Genomic DNA, 17,096 nt, shown 5'->3' on the forward strand with positions numbered 1-17,096 from the left:
GCCTCGGCCTCCCAAAGTGCTGGGATTACAGGCTTGAGCCACCGCGCCCGGCCTGTCTTTTTAATTAAAAACCCCACAGTTCTATCGCATTGCCATGGGGTTCATTTAATTTTCTATTTAAAAGTAATTTTATTTATTTTAATTTAATTAAATATGTTAAAATTATTAGTGTAAAAAAGAAGAAAATGCTCAGTCGTCACTCTTTCCTTCCTTATTTATTCACATTATTGTTTAAGGTCTGTCTAGAACAAAGCACTGATAGCACTCACTGGATGATAATGAGCCTTTCCAAAATTATACATTAGACATAAAAGAAGATGTATTTATTCCTTTCAAAGGCAGTGAAACCCTGCGAAAATTGGGGTTTGCTTGCTTCAAGGATCATAGAAAAGAAACAACTGAAATATTTATTCCCTTTTAGAAAATTAACAAAAAGCTGACAATGAAATTTCCTGTTTGGAAGCCCATGTCTACCCAAAAAGAGAAAAAAAGAAGTTTTCTAATAAGCCTGGAATTGAATGTCTTACAACATCTTCAACTCTAAGTTGAATTTCATTAAAATACTTTGTTGCACATTTTTGAAGTGGCATGACATCTTGCTTTTTGGAAATCTTAGCTTTAAGAAATGAAAGAGGTAAAGGGTATTTGAATTATAATCATTGTCTAAGCCAGGGTAGGTTTTCTGGGGTGGGAGTACAGAGAGATGGGTCAGGTGGGGGGCTAGTGTTCATGGCTAACTGCTATAAAACTTATATTGATGCCATTTATTTGGGTGACATAAGATTGGATATGGGCTAAGACTTTGGTTGAAAGGAAATTTGTTTACTTGGAAGTGTTCTAATAGGAATTTGCAAGTCACAGAATACAAAAAAAAAAGAAGGGCATCATTCATTTTATTTATTTAAAACCTTTGTTGACCATCTACTAAATGCTGTAATCTGTGCTAGGTGCAGAAGATATAACAAAAATAGTCGAAACCGTGACTCTCATGGTCGCCAGATTGAAGAGGGGCTGCTCAGTTACAGAAGACAGTGCTTCCAAGGCTTTAATACCACCCACTTTTTGTTGACCTTTTATGAGTCCATTTTGGTTAGCAAAGGGAGTGAAAGGATGTTTATATGTATATTTATATCACCATTTACATAGGAGTAGGTATTTTTTCTAATAACATTTGAAATTACATTTTAAAATTATTTTATGGAAGAATATTGAGCACAAGCCGCTTTATTAAAATAAAATCCAAGCTGATACGGTGGCTTACTTCTGTAATCCCAACACTTTGGGAGGCCCAGGTGAGAGGATGGCATGAGCCTAGAAGTTCACGACTAGCCTGGGCGACGTAGTGGGACCTTGTCTCTACAAAAGATAAAAAATTTAGCCAGGCATGTTGGCATGCACCTGTGGTCCCAGCTACTCAGGAGGCTGAGGAAGAAAGATCGTTTGAGCCCAGGAGATATAGTTTGCAGTGAGCCATGATTACACCACTGTACTCCATCCTGGGCAAAAGAGTGATACCCTATCTCAAAATAAAATAAACTAAGATGAGATAAGATAAAATAGATAAAATAAAATAACTTACACCAGCTTTTTTTTTTTTTTATTTGTCCAAAGCATGTATTTCCTTTAACTTCTTTAAATTTATTTTAGATGCAGGAGTACATACACAGGTTTGTTACATGGATATACTGTACCCAGGTAGTGAGCATAATCCGCAATAGGTTGTTTTTTGACCTTTCCTCCCTGCCCTAAGTAGTCTTTAGTGCCTATTGTTATTATGTTTATGTTCATGTGTGCTCAAAGCTTAGCTCCCACTTATAAGTGAGACCATGCAGTCTTTGGTTTTCTGTTCCTGCATTAATTCACTTAGGATAATGGCCTCCAGCTGCATCCATGTTGCTACATATGCCATGATTTTGTTCTTTTTTGTGCCTGTATTGTACTCCATGGTGTACTACACTTTCTTTATTTTATCCATCATTGATGGACACCTAGGTTGATTCCAAGTCTTTGCTATTGTGAATAGCATGGGTGAAGAAAATACAAATGCATGTGTCTTTTTGGTATAATTATTTGTTTTCTTTTGGATATATAATTAGCAATGGGATTACTGGGTTGAATAGTAGCTCTATTTTACATTCTTTGAGAAAATTGCAAACTGTTTTCCACAAGGGCTAAACTATTTTACATTCCTTCCAACAGAGTATAAGCGTTCTCTTTTCTCTGCAGCCTCACCAGCATCTGTTATTTTTTGACTTTTTAATAGCTGTTCTGACTTGTGTGAGATGATATCTTATTGTGGTTTTGATTTGCATTGACCTGACATTAGTGATGTTGAACATTTTCTTCATATGTTTGTTGGCTTCTTGTACATCCTTTGACCTTGAACGCTTGACCTCAAAAGTGATCTGCCCACCTTGGCCTCCCAAAGTACTAGGATTACAGGCATGAGCCACTGCGCTGGGCCTTGTACATCATTTGAAAAGTGTCCGTTCATGCCCTTTGTGGTTTTTGTTTGTTGATTTGATTAGGAATCTTAAGTTCCTTATAGATTGCGGATATTAGACCTTTGTCAGAAGCATAGTTCGCAATTATTTTCTGCCATTCTATAGATTGTCTGTTTACTCTGCTGATAGTTTCTTCTGCTCTGCAGAAGCTCTTTAATTAGGTCTCACTTTTCAATTTTTGCTTTTGTTGAATTTATCTCTATTCTGAAAAATCCTGTCACGTACCATGAATATTTTGTTATAGTAAGTTAGTTAACGCATTCGAATAATTAGCTCAACATCAGGAAATATGGACTACTGCCAGATGGGTACAAGAATATATACAAAGAGAGTTGTACTCCTTGGACAGTCAAGTTGCACACACACATTGTTCAAATGGGTCCTTGGACCATGTCAAATCACACTGAAGTAAACAATAGTTGGTGATTAGATTAGGATGAAATAATATTATAAAATCCATAAAAGTAATCAATATAAACTTTTAAAAATATTTTTATTTTATTTATTTTATTTTAAAAGCCTACAGTACCCGGTAGTCCCAGGCGGTCTCCCATCCAAGTATTAACCAGGCCCAACCCTGCTTAGCTTTTGAGATCGGATGCAATCAGGTGCATTCAGGGTGTTATGGATGTAGACTTGTGTAAAACTTTTAAATGGCAAAACCACAATTACTTTTGCACCAACCTAATACATAGTTTCTCTTTATCAGGACATGCCAATATAATAATTAGCCTTTCCCTGGTCGGTGTGGTCTAGATCAGAGATGAGACGACTTTTTTTTTTTTTTTTTTTTTTTTTTTTTTTGAGACAGGGTCTCGCTGTGTTGCCCAGTCTGGTCTTGAACTCCTGGGATCAAATGATCCTCCTACCTCAGCCTTCTAAAGTGCTGAAATTACATGTGTGAACCACCATTCCAGCCTCAGAAACATTTTTATGTGAAAGGCTAGCTAGTAAATGTTTTCAGTTTTATGGGTCATGTGGTTTGTGTCACAACTACTCACATTCTTGCTTTGTAGGTTGAAAGCAGTCACAAATATTGACTAAATAAATGCTTATAGCTGTGTTTATATAAAACATGATGGGATAGATTTGGCTTGTGGTCCATAGTTTGCCAAACACTGTCTAGATAACATAAAGCTTCAAAAGAGAAAGATAAGATATTAAATTGGGGCAATGAGAAAGTATTTCATTGAAGAGGTAGCATTTCCTATTATTCTTGAAGGCTGGGAGAATTGTGGTAAGCTGACATTGTGGAATGATTTCTGATGGAGAGAATGTGCATAGTTTAAGAAATTGAATTTTTATGAACATTGAGCATTTCGTTATTGCAAAAGTGTAGGCTCTGTGGTGAGGAGTAACTGTGGATGAGTTAGGAATGTGGATTTATTCATGTTTTAGAGCTTTCAGTACCAGGATGAGAAACTTGTACCTAGCTTGACAGGCAATGGTAGACCATTAAATAGTTTATATCACAGAGGGATTTGGTAGAAATCACACTGGAAGATAGTCATTCTAGGAGTGGTGTGCAGAATAAATTAGAGAAGTAAGGGATTATAAACAAGGGAGCAGATTAGAAGAATATCATAATAGCTTATAAAGGAGACAATGAGGGTCCCTACATAGTCAGGTAAGAGGATTTCTAAAGAAGAGGCTGTTGAGGTGAACTGTAACATCCTAAAAATTATTTTTAATTGACAAAAATACTGTATATAATTATGTACAACATGTTTTGAAATATGTATACATTGTGAAATAACTAAATCTAGATACTTAACATAAGCAATACCTCACCTACTTATCACTTTTGTGGTGAAAACACACAAAGTCTACTCTCAACAATTCTAAAGAATCTAATACATTGCTAATAACTAGTCACCATGTTGTATAGTATATCTTTTGAACTTATTTCTCATATCTAAGTAAAATGTTATATATTTTGACCAACGTGATGCCCCCCACACCCCTGGTAACTACCATTTTACTCTCTGCTTCTAAGACTCCAACTTTTTTAGATTCCTCATGTAAGTGGGATCATGAGATATTTGTCTTTCTTTGGCTGTAACGTTTTAAGGATTAACAACTGGGAACCTAAATTATTTCCAAGTTTTAGTCCCACCATTAATACTTTTAACTGAGCTTGCCTATTTCCTGTTGCTAGAAAACTATTCAGTAAAACAACTGTCTTCTATATATTCTGTCTTTTTCTTAAGTCATTACCTAGGGAGTAGAACCCTGCCTAGATCTCTATACCCAGTGCTTCAAGCCTTACTGTAATCTTGTAATATTTGCCTGTATGAATTTTTAAGTAGCAAAATCAGCTCCCCTGAGATTAGTTTATGTCTCCCCACCTAGAGTCTATTGCATCTTTGGTCTTTGCTCAACTATCACTGGAGACGTTCACATTTGCTGGGTGGCACTGTACTTACCCATCATATTGATTTGTAACACTTAGCCTGTGGTTGGGCAAATTCTTCCTGCAACTATTGTATCCCACAATGTCAAACAAACATCAGGTCCCATTTCTACTTACTCCAGCTTCTTGCAAGTGACCACCCATATGACAAGCCTGATTGCTGAGACTTGCCCTTTTTTTAAAACTGAGAAGTAAGAAATACAGACATTTGAACTACTCCTACTTGTATGTGTACTAATACCACTATGCAACTTGTCTGTTAATATTATTACAAACAATTGGAAATGATATGCAAAATAGTTAACAGCCTGGTCATTGACCCATCAAAACAGTTGCCAGACATAAATAACTGCTTGCCTATCAACTAGAAATATCAGCCCTGCCTGTGACACAGAAATAAGCCTTCACAAAACACTAAAGAGAAAAGCTAAAGCTACAAAACGTGCAAAAGAAAACATGAGATAATCTCTGTGACCTTGGAGTAGACCAATATTTCTTAAATATGACACAAAAAGCATGAACAATATAATAAATATTAATGTTAAGCTTTATCAAAATCAAACACTTTTTTTTCTTCAAGAGATATTATTGAGCCAATGTAAAATCAAGCCACAGACTTGGGAAAAGTATTTTCAAAATATAAATCAGATGAAGGCTTTTATCTAGAACATAGAAAATGCATAAAGCTTGATAATAATAAGAAAAACACATTTAAAAAATAGAAAAATATTTGAATAGACCCTTCTCGCAAGAAGATATACAAATGGCCAGCAAGCGCATAAAAAGTTATTCAACACCATTAATCATTAGGGAAATGCAAAGTAGAACCACATGGAAATACCACATTTCACCCACTAGAATGGCTAGAATCCAAAAGACTGACAATACTAAATATTGGCAATGAGATAGAGAAACTAAAATAGTTACACATTGCTGGTGAGAATGTAAATTGATATAGCCACTTTGGAAAACACTTTTGCAATATAATTTTTAAATGAAATATACAGTTATACTATATATGTAACTATATATAGTATATGCACATATAACTATATATAAATGTACTATGTATATATGTGTCTATGTGTGTATGCTGCGTAAAATCTAGCAACTCCATACCTAGATATCTAACCAAGAGACGCATGTTTATACAAACACTTGTAATTTAATGTTTAGACTAGCAGTATTCAGAGTAGCCCCGAACTGTAAACTCTTCCAAATGTTCATCAACTAGTGAATAAAACAATATTTATATGCATACAATTTAATGCTACTCTCCCCAGAAAGAAATAGACTATTGATATATGCAAAGACATGGATTGATCTCATAGGCATTATACTGGGTGAAATAATTTAGACACAAAAGTGTAGATATTTTGATATTTCAATTATATGAAACTTGTAGAAAGAATAAAATTGTAGAGTCAGAGACCAAATCAATGGGGGTTCCTGGGACTAGGAGTAGCATCAGAGATTAGCTACAAATTGGCATGAAGAAACTTTGGGGTGGCGGAAGTGTTTTAAAACTGGGTTGTTGTGATAGTTGTGCAAATATATAGATTTACTAAAACTCATTAAACTGAACATGTAAAATGGATGAATTTTATTATATGTAACAAAGCTGTTGAAAGCGTAGAATATTGTTATATGGGGAGATATTTCTGTTTAAAAGGTGATTTTTCTATAAAAATGAAAATTTCTATGAAATTCCATCACAAAGATTTTATAATGTCTAAAATATAAAACTGGCACAAAAGGAAACTTTTTACAGTGAAACTGTGTTCATAGTTTTCAAGGGAAAAATAGCTCCATGAAATAAACTATTACTTGGGGAGTTTTTCATACCACTTGTCACCAGCATTCTCACTGGCTTATAAGTTATAATTGCTCTGTGATAAAGGCATATGTTTTCCTTCTCTCTTATAAAAATTTTAATGAGAACTTGAAGTGAACTCTCACTGAACCTATTTTCATTCCAAAATCTTATGATTTTAATCTTTTGATCCTCTTGGGACCTGGCACTATAGTCTGTAACAGCATGAATACTTCATAATTATTCCTCCTGTTTGTAGAAAACACCATGAGCATCCATCATTCCCTCTTTCCCCTGCTGCCTCCAGGGAGCCACAGCCTCTAGCAAGGTCAGTAATTGCAGTTTTGGTTGACAGTTCCAGGCCAGCTGAAGCAAACCCTGCTGGTGAAGACTAGTCACAGTGGATACTGACTGACTTCCCTTCCTTCTCTCACCTCATAGTTAGTTTGGCCTCAAAACTCTTCCTTAATGATGTGATAGATGGACTTGAATTATCCCACAAGAGATTCCCCAGTACAGAGAAAATGAACGGTTTCTCTACAGCCATGTGCATATGTGTCTGTTGGTATTTGGGGGACAATTGGTCTAACAATCCTGGGGTAAATTAAAGGTCTTTCCCTTGTGGATAAGGAAAAAGGCTGTATTGGAACTTGATGTTTAATATTGTTTGGCATCTCACATCTCTGTAGACAAACCTGCATGAAATAAAAAATAAAAGATTCAACCATGTGAATTAAGATGGTGTTTTGGAAGTGGATGTGCTTCATTTGGCTAACACTGAAAATTCTAATGACAGATTTGCAAATAATTAAGCATTATTTTTTTACTTTATCTTATGACAAATGCATAGAGAGATTCACAAAAGAAATCCTAAAGAAATTCCACATGCTTTATAAAAAAACCCACATCATGAATCCAAAGAAGGGTAAGCAATTAGCCTTCATAATATGAAATATTGAATGGTGTAGCTTTAGGTAAAAGAAGATAAACTTTCATATGAATTGCTGGCAAATTCCAGAAAAGAAATGCCTTTCAAAAGTGGCAGAATACTTTTAACTCTCTAACTTCTCACTGCGTGTTTTACTCATGGTGTAGACCATGACTAAAGTACTGGCTGAAACAAGCCCAATTAGGCATGACGTATTGTTTAGATACTGAACTAGTCTAGTATGTTTAGGTTTCAAATAAGTCAGGTTTCTTTTTTCTTTCTTTTTTACCCTGGTCCCTGGTTTCTGGACCTATTTGGGGTTTAAAAAATGTGTTTGCTTAAGAATAACTTAATTACTCATTCTGGATAAAAATTTAAAGGAATATATTAGAAGACTTAAGTGAAATATTAAAATTAATTGGAATCACAACCCCAAAACTCTTTGACACATCTCTCATTATGAGGTAGAGTGTGAGCCCCCTTATAATTACTCCACTTAATAGAATAAAGTTGATGTGATGTTATGTAACTTCCAGGCTAAGTTAGGAAATGTCATTTAGCTTCTACCTGATTCTATTGGGAGGCATATTCTGGGAGAAACCAACCACCATGTAAAAAACTATCCTGTAACCACCACGTTGTGGAGGCCCCATGTAGAAATTTCAGTCAATGGTACCGGCCAACAGTCAGCATCAACTTCCAGGCCTGTGAGTGAGTCATCTTGGATGATCAACCCAGTCCAGTCTTTAAGTAACTACAAACCTACCTGATATTTAACTCCAGTCCCCTGAGTGGTGCCAAGTGAGACCTCCTCAGCCAATTCCTTCTCAAATATTTGTCTCACAAAATTTTAAGAATATCTTTAATATATTTATAATAGTAAAACTATTATCACTCAGTAATTTTGATAGTAGCTATGTATTTATTTTGGATATTCAGTTTTTTATGCTTCTGTTTAAATAATTATTGAATTTCTATTAGGAACACTTGTTTAAACTATCTTCCATGAGATTTAAAAAGCCTAAATCGTAGTCTTTGCCTTAGAAGAATACAATTGTTAGTGGAGTAGATGCAAGATTATCAAGTATTAAAACTCTGGAGCATACCATTCATATTACAGTCTATGTAAATGGTCTCCCTCAAGTTGTACAATGGGATCTCACTGGAAAGGTAAGACATAAAGAATTACTTTAGTAATAAGCGTTCTTATACCGGTAGACTTCTCAGGATTGATATGTATGAATGGCAAGGAATACTACTAAATTTTATACTTTTCCAACCCTCTTTACAGTACTCTGTTGTTGACAGAAGTGAAAAAAATTTAGTTAGAATGTAAAAGTAACAAGGCATTTTTAACGGAATCTAAAATGTTCTGTCGTAAAGACACAGGCACATGTATGTTCATCATGGCACTATTCACAATAGCAAAGACATTGAATCAAACTAAATACCCATCAACAGTAGAATGGATAAGGAAATGTGCTACATATATGCAATAAAATACTATGCATCCTAAAAAACAATGAGACAGTGTCCTCTGTAGCAGCATTGATGTACCTGGAGGCTATTATACTAAGCAAACTAACATGGCAATAGAAAACCAAAACCTAATGTTCTCACGTGTAAGTGGGAGCTAAACTTTGAGTACATATGGACAAAAGGAAGGGAGCAAGAGACACCAGGGCCTACTTGAAGATGAAGGGTGGGAGGAGGGTGAGGATGAAAAAACTACCTATCGGATACTATGGTTATTACCTGGGTGACAAAGCAATCTGTACACCCAACACCTGTGACGTGCAATTTACCTGTATAACAAACCTGCACATGTACCACTTAACCTAAAATAAAAGTTAAATTAAATTTAATACAAACTAAAATCAAAATTTTAGTCTAGGAGTGTTATCTTATGCCTGTAATCCCAGCACTGTGGGAGATCAAGGCAGGACTATTGATTGAGCCCAAGAGTTTAAGACCAGCCTGAGTAACATAATGAGTCCCTGTCTCTACTAAAAGATACAAAAATTAGTCAGACATGGTGGCATGTGCCTGTGGTCCTAGGTAGTTTGGAGGTTGAGATGGGAGGATTGCTTGAGCCCATGAGGTTGAAGCTACAGTGAGCCGTGATCATGCTGCTGCACTACAGCCTGGGTAACAGGGTGAGACCCTGTCTCTAAAAGTTTTTATATTGCACTCTGCAATAATTTGTAAATGCATCTGCTCTTCTTCTAATGCTTTTAGATACTTCAGTGGGTGTCATGAAAGTATGCCAAGTTGACTAACTATAAACTAATGGTTCCCAAAGGTATATTGAAATAACCTGGGGAGTTTTAACAACCAACTGATGTCTGGTTCCAACCCCCAGGGATTCTAATTTAATAGATATGGGACACAGAATGGGCATTGGGATTTTTTAAAGATCTGAAATTGTTTTAATGGTCAGCTACAACTGAGAACAACTGATATGTATTTCTCCTTTTAATTCAGTAGTTCTCAAACTCAACTGTCCATATCTGTGGAACTTTGCAAAATATCAGTGACTTGGTTCCATTTCTAGAGATTCTGATTTAATTGATCTGGGATAGGTCCTTTTGGAAGTTTTTAAAATGCTCACTAGATGACTGTGATTTGAGGTCCACCAATAAGATGCTCATGCTGGGTTTACAGATGAATGATTTTCTGCATATATGTGTCACTCAGCCTCAGTTACCACATCATTACTATTGGGACACAGCTAAGGTTGCAAAATTCAGCAAATGAAAATAACTTTGCTTGGATAAGTTTGAATTTCAGGTAAACAAGAAATACTTTTTTAGTGTAAGTATGTCTCATGCAATATTTGGAACATATGCTAAAAAGTAAGTTTTTCTATTTAAAATTCAAATTTAACAAGACACCTTGTATTTTATTTGGCAACCCTAAATATAGTATAGTTTAGGCAAAAGACAGGACAAGGCCCAAATAATGCATTATATGAAGTGTGACCACAATGGTGTTCAATCCATGTTCAAGGACAGATCAAAGATGTTCTCATTGTCCCCCAACTGTCACAGAGTAACCATTCTATCCCGTAATACTACTTCCAGGTGGTCTCATCTGTATACCTATTATTTATTGAGCAAAAGCAATGGACAGATGTAGGAGACAGAAAGAAAAAACCTGAAGCCTCCTGTCCCATGAGTGTTAGATCTATTGGCAGCATAAGCTGAAATCATGAGACTGAATCTTATGACTTAAAAAAAGACAAAAATCCTGTGGGTTTCTATTGTTTTTATTTATGCAATTTCTCAAATATTTTCATGTAATTATAGAAGAGGAAATAAAACAGATTTGTACTGAAGTTCTGATTACTGGCTGAACATCATAGCCTTAGCAGTCATTGTCAAACTGAGAGATTCTGTCACCTTTATAGTGACAGCCAATTCCCTCAGTTACACAGCAGTTGCTGGCAAATATAATCTCATATTTGGCAAATTCTTGCATTTCTGAAGCTCTCTTTTTCATTGGTTCTTTTCAACAATGCTGTGAAGTAGGCAGGGAAGTTATGACAGCCATTATATAACTAAGGAAAATTAAAATCAGAAAAGTGTTGCCTTGACCTAGAGTGGTATTTCTTCACATGTGGTCCTGGACAAATTGCCTCAGCATTACCTAGGAACCTGTTAGAGACAAAAATTCTGAAGCCCTACCCTAAACCTGCAGACTTAGAAATTGCAGAATAGGCCTAGTAATTTGTGTTTTAATAAGGCTTCCAGTGATTCTGTTGCATGGTCAAGCTTGAAAACCCCTGCTTTCAGGGAATGTGGTCCCAGATCAAACATTGCTGATACCAATGTTTATATATTTAATTTATAGTTTATTTTTCCCCACTGGAGTTTAAACTCTATGAGGTCAAGGATGGTGTTACACTGCCTATGTACTAATAAATATGCAGCAAATATTGCAAAATAAATTAATGAAGACTAGAATGAATGAATGCTTGAATCCCACATATGGGGGGGGCTTCCATTGCCAAGTCTTGCCTTAAAAGAAGTGTGCTTAGTGGCGAGAGCCACCACATCAGGCCAATTCTGCTGTCTTTACTTCTGCTTATTATTTTTAATTTTATTATTTTATTATAAAAATTTAACTTTTTATACTGAATGATATTAATATGGAATTTTGTGTTTATGAAGGAAGTAAAGCTTGAAGGTAGCTGATTTACTGCTAATGGAAAGTGTTGGTTACTTTTTCCTTCAAAGCAGGAAAAGCAACATACAAACAGGTAAGTGAAGAAAAAATCCAAGTAAATCTCTTATCCACGTATCTACATTAATGTTTTTGGTGGGTGAGATACTTCTGCAATTCTGCAGTATTAATCCATCCTTCTTTATTATGTCTGCCAAAGGTATAACACTGATTACAGTATGTTTTAGGGAAAACAATTCTCCTAGGCATAGTGGCGATAATTCTTTGACTTTTTTACTTTGCTGTCTTGGCTCATCACAGTGACCTTTAATTCATTTTCTCTTGTCTAGTCTGCTTTGCAGACACTACGAAACCACTCTGTGGTGTCTATTGAACTAGAGTCAATTCATCACAGGGTGACTTTTAAAATCAAGATTAATAATAGGTTATTTCATAGCCAGAATGCTTGATTAAGATGGGCACATTTGTGGTTCCCCTCATGTCTAGAAATAATTTAGCCAAGTTACAATATCTTGGGCAAATTTTTCTCTCTTATAATTTTCGCAATGAGAACTGCTCAGTTTAAATGGACTTTCCTAAGCTCCCATCAGGGATTCTCAGAAGGGTTATACAAAATCACTTTCCTTGGCTACTGGGTACTCCTAAATGGGAGCATCTTTGTGAAGCCATGTAGCGTTGGTACCTTTTCACAAAAAGTGGGGGGAGTATGTGAAAAAACAAACAAACAGGAAGTCTCTCTTTAAAGATCATAACATCTGTCTCCAACATTTTACACATCTCAGCCATGCCCTATGGTGGGAACAAAAGAGTTATCTTTTCTCTTTACTCTTGTGCCAAATTTTCTCTTCCTGTTGGCCTGAATCCACTGATGTCCTTGGTGGGTGGATCCTGGTGTATTAAAAGATTCACAGCATTTCATATTTATATTCTGCTTAACAATATGATGGTACACCTTAGCAGTTTAGCAAAATGGCAAATCTGTTTGCTTAATAAAGTATATAATGTGCTGCATCATCAATTTGATTTTGCCGGTTGAACGAAGAGAACCAGTTGGCACTGATGAAGTTGAGTTTTACAGGTCAATGCACCATCCATATTAAGGAAATCCAGGACAACTATGTACATATATATTGTAGCTAGAGGCTGAGTACATTTTGTACAATATGTTATTTGCTGTTATAAAGGAAAAAATATAAGTTTGGGTACAGCTACCATAGAAATCAATTTTTAGGTTTTATTTTACTACTGCCTTTCTCTTCCCAAGGTGTGCCTTTTCCTAGCATCTCCATCCTAAACATAATTGCCTTTGAAGTACCAATATATCTCTGAGTGGATGACAATTTCCAAACTCAGAAAATACAGTGCAAATCCTGGTATAACATAATGGAACTACCCAGAGTTGTTATGGGGCTAAATATTTCCTGCTCTCTACTCTCTTGAGATCTTAGCATAACCCCTTCTTGGTAACCTTGGCTTATTAAAAAGGGCTAATTTATTTGGGATTAATCAGAAGATATATGCTATCTCTCGACTCTCTCAGCAATTTTTTTTTTTATTTTTAATTTAGTGAAAACATGGGGTAGCTTTATTCTATAATAGTAATATGGTTCATGATATGGAGACTGTAGAAACAAGATTATACAGCTGAATTTCACTGCAAGAAAATTGTTACCTCTTCAGTAGTTTGGGAGAAAATCTTGTTGTTCAGTTTACTGGAATTAATATTTATCTTACCTGTCAAACTGTGTTACCATCCAAGTTTCACCAAACTGTCTGGAACAGACTAATTTGAAGAAGTACAATTTCCCAAGTAACGTTTTATTCTGTAGTCCCTCTATTCAGGCCAACACACCCATATAGGACCTCTCCCATTGCTAGTTTAGTCATGTGAAAGAGAATACCTCTTGTTATTGCAAGTTATTTCATCATCATCTTGCTAAAGAAATGTCTCACTCTCCTAAGTCTCCAAGATCTTTTGTTGGTCAGATTTCATACAAGACTTTGTGTTCTACATTTGTGACCTAGGGAATTTAAAGCTTTTTACTTCTAGCTTACCAGAGGCCCCTGTATGTGGCAAATCATAAACTGATATAAAAAGTAAAAAATAATAATAGTTATGGCTTATATAACCTATCTTTCTCAATAGTTATTGGACCATGATAAATGATACCTCAATACTGATTACCCCTTCAACCAACATCCAATATCTCTTATCCCCTTCATAACCAAGCATCCCTTTTTCCTACACAATTTTGTTAATGGAGATACAATTCACATGCCATAAATCTGCCATTTTATTTATTTTTAAAATACTCTAAATTTTAAATTTCTTTATTTTAGACATAGGGTCTCACTCTGTCATGGATGCTGGAGTACAGTGGCATGATCATAGCTCATTACAGCCTCAGACTCCTGGGCTCAAGAGATCCTCCTGCCCCAGTCCCCAAAGTAGCTGGAACTACAAGTGTGCACCAAGCCTGGTTATTTTATTTTATTTTTTTTCATAGATAGGGCCTTCTCTATGTTGCCCAGTCTGGTCTTCAACTCCTGGCCTCAAGTGATCCTTTTGTGTTGGTCTCCCAAAGTGCTTGGATTATAGGTATGAGCCACTGTGTCTGGCCTATCATTTTAAACTGTACAATTTATTGTTTTTTTAATATATTTCCATAGTTATGCAACTATCATTACTATCTCATTCCAGAACATTTTTATCATCCCCAAAACAAACCATGCACCGGTTCACCAAAAAGTGACTGAAGCAGGTATCAATCAATAGAAGTTTATATAGCCACAGTTGAGAAAGCACCTGGGAAAATATAGAAATCACAGGAGCATCTGTGATCTGTGCTTTTTCCAAAGGAGGGGATAGGGGAACTTCAGTATTTGAAGGGGAAAGAGTAAATAGGAGGGAAAACAAAGGGAGAAAGGGTAGCCCCTGAGGGAAATGGGTAAATTCTAGTGAGGCTCTGTTTAGCCTCAGTAAATCTACATTTTACATGTGAAAAGAAGGAATAGAGGAAAAAGTCAATTAATCATTTGTCTCAGGACAGGCAGAAGGTTGATAAGCTGGTAATTGACATTGTCAGGGTGAGATTTAATCGAACTGGGTTTTAGGGCTAGTTTATAGGAAGGGTATGTATCCTGGAAGAGTTAGGCACTCACAAGGCAATTCTTTGTGAGCAATTTGTGAGGGAGGCCATCTGGGGAGACATGTCTCCTTCTATAGTTGTGGGAGCCTGGCTTAAAGATGAGGCTTTGACACAGTGTTGCAGAATTACAGCTATCTGGGGGCAAAAAGGAAGGCAGCAGTGTGTCATTCAGTTCCCAAGCTTAACTTTGCCTTTGGCATAGTAAGTTTGGAGTCCCAAGATTCTATTTCCATTAACAGTCTCTCCACTTTCCCCCTCCCCCTAGGCCTTGGCAAACACTAATCTACTTTCCATCTCTATGAATTTGCCCATTTTGAATATTTCATATATATGAAATCATACAATATGTCACTTTTTGTGTCTTGTTTCTTTTCACCTACCAAGTTTTCATGGCTCATCCATGAAATGTCTCAGTACTTTATTAGTTTTTATAGTAAATAATATTCCACTGGGTATACCAAATTTTGTTATGCAGGCATCAGTTGATGTAAATTAACAATTATTTTCATTTTGAGTCCACTATGAATAATACTACATAGCCAGTCATCTTGATCGAGTTGTCTATACTCACTATCTTTTTCTCCTCATTTCCTATTTACTCTTCAACCTACTCCAGTTTGATTTCTGCTCCAATCACTTCCTCAAAATGGCTGTGTCTGGTGTCACCAATGATGGCTATGCAACTAAATCCTACCTATTTTTCAGTATATGTTGCTACCTATATCTCACAGCTCTAAATTGACACTATAGCGTAGACCATGTCCTGTCTTTCCTTGATATTTATGAAACATACACTCTTCTGGTTTTCCTCCTATCACCATGGCTGTTGCTTCTGTGTCTCTTTTGCAAACTCACTTTTTTTCTTTGGCTAATAAATGTGGGATTTACCCAAGACTCATTCCTTGGGCACCTTTTCTTTACACTCAGAAGTCCCTTTCTAGGTAATTTCACCTCCACCTATGCCTTCAACAATCACGTATGTGTTTTTGACTACAAATTTATGTTTGTAAGTTAGATTTTAGAGCTACATATCTGTATGTTCACTGGCATACTTGACTCATTGAATGGTACCTTTAATCAAGGCCAGACTAATTTATTCACCCTGAATATGTAACCATCATACAGTTTTTATTTTCTTAGAGAATGATTTCCATTACTGACTCAGCTTGACAAGGCACAGCATTTTTTTAAAAGTCTTTCTGATAGATAATAATGAAGTAGTTAACAGCTCTGGACCTTGGCTGCCTGGATTCAGATCCAGAGTCTGCACATACTACCTGTGTGAACTTGCAGAAGTCACTTAACCTTTCTGTGTCTGTTACCTTATCAGTAAGGTGGGTGCTTTTCAGGGTTGGTGAGATGATCACACGAAATTTAAATACACTGAAGATTTTGGAATCAAGCCTGGCATGAACTAAATACTTCAAATGTTCACTATTTTCCCTCTGCCTCATCTCCCATCTCTAATTCTTTTCTTCGAAAGTAGTTCTCAAAGTCCTCAGCCCTCCTCCACTTCCACCACCCTGGAACTAACTAACTACTGTCACTACTCAGATTGTTTGGTGTCTTCCAAAATGCCTAACCTTGGCTATATGTTTTCAAAACACAGATGTGACCATATTAAAAATTCTCCAACAAACAGACAGCCAGATGGACACACACACACACACACACACACACACACACACACACACACAGCTTCCCACTGCTTTAAATATAAAGGCTAACATGTACAGCCTGGCCTCTTGTATTAGCTTCCCAGGGCTGCTATACCAAAATAGTACAGACTGGGTGACTTAAACAATGTAAGTTAATTTTCTTACAGTTTTGGAGATTAGAAGCGTGAGATCAAGGTGTTGGTGGGGTTGGTTCTTTTTGCGGGCCATGAGGGAAGGATATGTTCTACGCTTCTGTCTTTGGCTAGTAGAAAGCCATTGTTATCTTCTTGCTGTGTCTTTTCACATCTTCTTTCCTCTATATCTCTGTGTACTAATTTTTCCTTTGTAATAGGACAGGAGTCATATTAGATTAGAGGCCCACTCTATTCCAGCATGACCTCATCTTAACTAATTACATTTGTAATAGCATTATTTCCAAATAAGAT

The 17,096-nt window shown here is 36.1% G+C and overlaps 1 protein-coding gene and 1 pseudogene across 1 annotated transcript in view; one reads left to right on the forward strand and one right to left on the reverse strand.

Annotated features, from left to right (window-relative positions):
- Positions 1–17,096, forward strand: part of IL1RAPL1 (interleukin 1 receptor accessory protein like 1) — a 1,323,503-nt gene that overhangs the window by 866,665 nt on the left and 439,742 nt on the right. The window lies entirely within an intron of this gene.
- LOC119467368 lies at positions 3,022–3,140 on the reverse strand (annotated as a pseudogene).

Source organism: Cebus imitator, unplaced genomic scaffold (assembly GCF_001604975.1).
Source record: "Cebus imitator isolate Cc_AM_T3 unplaced genomic scaffold, Cebus_imitator-1.0 Scaffold282, whole genome shotgun sequence".
NCBI lineage: Eukaryota > Metazoa > Chordata > Mammalia > Primates > Cebidae > Cebus > Cebus imitator.